Source organism: Manacus candei, unplaced genomic scaffold (assembly GCF_025592945.1).
Source record: "Manacus candei isolate 608988 ecotype Guabito, Panama unplaced genomic scaffold, ASM2559294v1 h1tg000041l, whole genome shotgun sequence".
Taxonomy (NCBI): domain Eukaryota; kingdom Metazoa; phylum Chordata; class Aves; order Passeriformes; family Pipridae; genus Manacus; species Manacus candei.
Window position 1 is genome coordinate 5,856,213 of NW_026138089.1, and position 6,000 is coordinate 5,862,212.

The window sequence follows — 6,000 nt, forward strand, 5'->3', positions numbered from 1 at the left end:
CCTGCTCACTGCAGGAGGGTTGGATTAGATGACCTTTAAAAGTCCCCTCTAATCCAACTAGTCTATGATTCTATGAGCTAGGAAATATAAAAGGGTACTGGAAACAAGTCCCAGTCAGAGGGATCCAGTCACTCACACTCAAAGCCAGCACTTGAGTGTGAAGTGGCAGCTGCCACAGGGGTCCCCCAGGACATACAGCCATCCACAGGACTGGTAAAATCCTACAGATACGACCCTGTGAATTCACCTCACCCATGTTACAGCTCTGCACATTAAAGGACAGCATGGATAAAACTGGAGGGGGGGGAGGAGAAAAGAGGAAAGCATAACAAGCAACATTAAATCACCTGGCAGAGCAGCTCCTCCACAGAGTGGCCTATTTACAGAGTAGCTCAGTGCCCTGGGAGGGACCAGCAACATTGCAAACCCAGAAAAGGAAATTCCCGGGAAGAACTGAGACAAGGTAACAAAGATCCCTGCAGCCTAGGACCTCTCATACAGCCACCTCCTTTTTGAAATCTAGAGTCTGCTGGAAGGACTTAGGCCTACGGCTTTGAACTCAAGAGAAGGAAAACTTTTTCTTCCTGAAAATGACACTTCCTGTCTTCCTGTCTATGACACTCAAGCAATGCTGAAAACTGTTTTACTGTATTATTTTCTGTAGATGCTGTTTCTGAAGGCATGACCCAGCACAGCCTGATCGCAAAACAAAGCCATTCGTGGCTAGCACCACACATCACTGACTGTCTCCTTCCTCTCAAAATAAAATAAAATAAAATAAAATGAAAGAAAGTACCCCCATAAATCATTAATTCATCCCAGTTTCATAACAAGAATATTGGTCAGCTCCCATTTTACGTCCCTTTCTCTGGCTGCCTGGTCTACAAAGCCACCATTTCAGCTGCTTGTGCATACAGACCAGTGGACACACTGCACCACAACAGCTCCCACATCTCCATTCTCCTGCCTGTGGAGAGGATGGCCACCCTTCTCCCACAAACCCTCATCTGCTCTGCCATCTTTTTTAAAGAAATTTTTTTTTTTAATCAGTAGCTCTGGGGCACCCATCAGCTGTACTCAGCTCCTGTAACAATCACGTGATTTATGTAGAAGTAATTGGGGTTAAACTATCTGCCACATCAAACTCTTCACATTTGGCCCCATCTTTAAGACCTAGAAACATCTGAAATACATAAAGCCCTGTGTCATTTAAAAGGGTCTGGGCTTAATTAGCATCATTCTGGATTTTATGGGAGAGATGTTGCTCTGCCAGCTTTAGGTAGCTAGTCTATCACTTGCAAGGTTATTTGCTTTTTTTTTTTCCTTTAGTACCTACATCAAAATATTTTTCCACACAGCTTTTCTTTTCTTTTTTTTTTTCTAATCCTCCAACCAGCCGGATGACAACCACTCCTTATCTCTGGCTGTCTTCCATGCTAAAATAAGAATGCTGTTGTTACATCGAGGGAGCTGCACCCTTCCACCTCCGTTCCCTCCCGACATGCACGCAGCTGGCTGCACAGGAACGCCCGAGGTGCCATTTTCTGGCCATTTTTTTGTGATGCTGTTGCAATTTACCCTCTAGCTACAATTTGTATTTCTAAATCACACCAGGCCTCTTGTGCCATGGATTTTACAGCCTCAAGTGACAGACAGTCTCTGTCCTGAAGAGCTGGTGGTGCTCAACCCATCTCCACTGCCGCTGCTTCCCTGCCTTGACGTAGGCTAGGCTGACACAAGGGCCAGCACGCAGCCAAACACAGCTCCAACAAGGCCGGGAGATTTGATTAGCAGCAGAGAATGACTGGATTAGAAGAGGGATAGGATTAGAGATTGATGAGTTGCTCCGAGGCTGCTACGTCTGTATGATTGGCTCCAGCAGCAGCATTTGAATGTCAAACTGTTTCTCCTCGGAGCAGGGAGGTACCACCTATGTCAGGCTTCAGACAGTGCAAGGCAGCTGGAGGAAGGTCAAGGGCTTGAGTTGGAGTCTGAACTGACAGCCCAGTATAGGTGAGCCCTTGGTAGGTCATGCAGAGATGAGAAGAGGGGAGAGAGGGAAATATGAAATGATTTGCCCACAGCTACACTGGTAGTTTGTGTCAGAAGCAAAAACAGGAGCCAGATTTTTTTTCAAAAAATGAATTCCTCAAGCAGAAGATGAGCCAGCCGCCTTTGTTACATGCAAATGCATTTTTTCCCTGTAATTCATACTGCTGCAGGCTCTGCACAGTGAGCTCCAGCTTCCTGAAGTTGTAGGGTGTTCAGCATGAACTGCTCATTGCACACCTCATGCCCACTACATGACTAGCTCTGTCCCCCAGCCCATGCTTGCAATGCAATCCACATGCGTTGTAAAAGCTTATCACTTGCTTTTTTTTTGTAGGAAGCAATTAGGACTCTGCAAAACCCGTCACTGAAGTGATTTCCAGTCTGACCTGGATAGCTCTGGCTACTGGATCACCTCCAGAATTTAATGTATACACGGAAATTCAGCGTCACTCTCCAGTTAACTCAAGCAGTTATTCCATCTTCAAATTTGGCTTCAATCAACTCTGAAGGTGAAAGAGACTTCAGCATCTCCTTACTGGAGCTTCTCACAGAAATGCTACAAAATTCATCAGAGACGCTAAGGACAAAATAGTGAGGATGCATTAATTGATCAGGTTGCTCTAGCAGAGCAGCATAAGAAATTGCACTGGCCATCAGCAGCCGCCTGCACTAGTTACTGTAGTTACATCTGATTAACCAGGGCCACTCAGAGTCATGAAATGGAAGGGAAAGCTTTTCCAAATTTACATATTAAAAACATGGAGGTGTGCTGATTTCTGTCCTATGGAGTGTTTCAGGCATAACACTAGTAATCAGTAGCGATTTGTGAGGAACACTAAGCCGATTTGCTAGTGATAAACGACATGAAAGGTTACTTAGGAAAAAGAAGAACATTTCCTCATCAAGTTTAAACGGAAAATACCTGAAGAACTAATGGGCAACCAGATACTCTTTCCTCTTGAACAATACATCCCCATTAGACAATATATATACCCTGAATCATGTATTTTAAACATTATTTTTAAAAAAATACTTCTCGTGGAGCATATAAACTATCATCATCAACAACAACTAAACCAAAGCCAAACCAATCTCTTAAAAAAGAGGGGAAAGTGAGGGAAATGAGAAAAGGAGAATAACTGCCCTGCAACTCCCGCCTAGTGAGCTTGCACCATCTCCCCGGAGGGATGCAGAACTTCTGGAGCACGACACTTCACCCAGGCACCCACCGCCATGCACGCCCGGAGCACTGCGACGCCGGCGCAGATGCCCCGCGACAGCCTCATCCAAAAAAACACATTAAGGGAGACGCAGGTGACAGTCCATCCTCCTAGCAGACTTCGCCGAGAAGCCGAGCGACAGCGGGAGGAATTTCTGCCCCAACTTCGGAAGGGTAAATTCTCCTCCCGCTCCTCGCTTGTCACCGGCTGCGTGAGGGACCCCAAATAATCCCATCTTGTAACCCACCTTCCGTATTTCTAATCTCCTTCTCCCAGAGCGCGGACCCAGGCGCTCAAAGCCGCCGTGACCTGCCGTGCGTGTTTTGCTCCCCGTGGGGCAGGAGCCAAAAGCCGCGGGGGGCGATGCCTGACCGCGGCACGCGCCGCTCCTCCCCGCGCACCCACGGGCGTGATTTTGGAGAAGTTGCGCAGGCAGAAGGAGGAGAAGGAGGAGGAGGACCACGACGACGACGACGACGACGAGGAAGGGCGGGGGTGGGGTGGGTGTCTCTGCCCGTGCGGTCACGGTCTCGCCCCGTCCCTGTCCCCGCCGCGGTCCCTCCGCCCCCCCCCACCGCCGCAGCCCCACTGCCGGGACAACCCGCACAAAGCCGCCGCCGCCGCCACCGGGATCTCGCTGCGCCCGCTCGGCGCCACCAGAAACAATAGTCACGGGCCGAAGCGGGGACCGCGGGGCCGCCGCCCTGCCCGCGGTACCGCAGCGCCTGGCCGCCGGTGGGAAGAAGGGCTGGATGGGGGGAATGTGATTCCCGCAAAGCGCCGCCGCCCCGGCCAACCTGTCACCGCTCCGCCCGCCCTGCGCTGCTGGCACGCCGCCGTTCCGCGGCACCTACCTGCGGTGGAGGGTGCGGCAGCCCCTAGCTGGGCTCCATGGGGGCCGAAGCCGCCGCCCGCCTCTGTCAAGCGCGGCCGCCGGCGCCGGGGACGCGCCGCCCTGCCCTGCCCGGTACCGCGTCCCGCTCCCCCCGCGCCGGGCGGGGCCGGGCGGGGCGGGGCGAGCAACGGGAGCGGGGCTTGGCCGACCTGGACCATGCCCACCGCCGCCAGCCCCGCCCCCTCCCGCCGGCCCTCCTCCCCTCCTCCCGCACCGGAGAGGGATGCACGGGATAAGGATCGGCGAGGGTCCCGGGTAGCCACGTTGGGAACAGCCCCGACGCCCGGGAGGATGCTGCAGCAGGAAGCGTGATCCTTGGTCATAAATCTTACAGATGTTTTACCCTCCGCTTGCTCGAAGTTTTGACCTTGTCTCCTCTGCATCAATCTCGGATTGACCACGTTTCTGACTTCCTGTTTTTCTTTATTCCCACCCCCCCGACCTCTTTCGCATCTTTTTAATTCCCCCCTCCTCCGCCGTCTTTTCCATCCTCACTCTCCAGCGTTCCCGTTTTCCCACCAGACTGAATACCCCAAGCCCCTAGACCGCAGACTCTGGGCTTTAAAATGGTTTTGTCAAGGGCAAAAGAGGTTTTTTCTAGGTTTCAAATCGCTATTAAGCGTCGCCAGCAGCTTATTGGAAGGTGCGGTGCATTAAACTAAATCCATGGCTAGTATTACATAATATGTCCTCAAATGTACATAAAAGATGATTGTAATTCCATCTGGATTTCTGTTGATATTAGCAAACCGCTCGAGATTTCCTCTTGCGGTTTAATGGGCTTTTCAAAACCTTTGACTGGTGCTGGATCAAACAGATTATGATTTAAGAAAGGGTAAAGCACACGCACTCATGACATCGTAGGAATTAGTGAAAGAAGAAAAAAAAAGAACTTAGTAGGTCATCTGCCTAATCCGTCTTCCAAAAGAGAGTAGGAATGTCCCCCATACCATAATTTATGGGTATTTGTCTAGTTTTCTTTCATATGCTCCAAATACGTGGCTTCCTCATCGCCCATAGGAATTTAGGTCAAGCTGCCTGAGAGGGAATTTCGTAGCATCTTGGGATTTAACATCCACTACTGTTATTCCAAGAGGTTTATTTTTTTTCCTGAACTGCACAACTGTGCTGTTGCAGTTGGTCATTTATTTCTTGCCCATCATCACGGAAGGATTTTGGCCATCACTTTCCCCAGGTTGAGAGCCCAGGGACAAGCACAGCTCGGAAAACATCAATGCCATGCTCAGTGTGGCCAAAAGAGTGAGTCAAATGTCAGGGCTTGTTAACAGAGCAGTGGAGAGGAAAACAGATTTTACATTGGTCTGTAAATGTGTGCTGGACCTGCACTCTGAATACTGCTGGAATTCTGGTCTCACCTTTTCAAAAACGAAACAGTAGAGCTGGAAAAGATTCAGAGCAGGCTAGCAGTGATGATCCATGGTTCAAAAGGGTTTTCCAGTTAGGTACATGCAGCCTGGCAAGAGGCACCTGAGGGGAGATGTGACAGAGGTTCCTCAAATCTCAAGCAGCATGGAGAGAGTGAGCAGGGACTGATGGCCCTGGCTTCCAGCAAAAAAAGCAGAGGCCATTAAATGAAGTTAACAGGCAACTGCTTTGCCTGACTGTACAGGGGTGATGCTTCACACAAACACAACTGTGGAGCCCTTTGCCATCTGACAGCAGGCAGTTGATGTCATTTTGAGGGGAGAATGAATGAATTTACAGCAGAGAAATCCATGGAGAGCAGCCAAATCACAGCTGGTTCAGAAAGGTCCCTCCATGACAAGTGGTTCATGGTTGGGCTTGCTCTGTTCTTGCACTCTCCCCTAGGTA

The 6,000-nt window shown here is 50.1% G+C and overlaps 1 protein-coding gene across 2 annotated transcripts in view; it reads right to left on the bottom strand.

The window, feature by feature from the left end:
* Window positions 1-4,358, bottom strand: part of RAI2 (retinoic acid induced 2) — a 46,889-nt gene extending 42,531 nt beyond the window's left edge. The window contains exon 1 of one of the 2 annotated variants that reach the window (XM_051794902.1): window positions 4,127-4,358. The gene's annotated coding sequence lies outside the window, so the exon portion shown is untranslated. Of the gene's footprint in view, window positions 1-3,519; window positions 4,082-4,126 lie in introns of those variants that run through there. The other variant, XM_051794903.1, reaches the window with a different exon arrangement.
* Window positions 4,359-6,000: the final 1,642 nt, after the last annotated feature.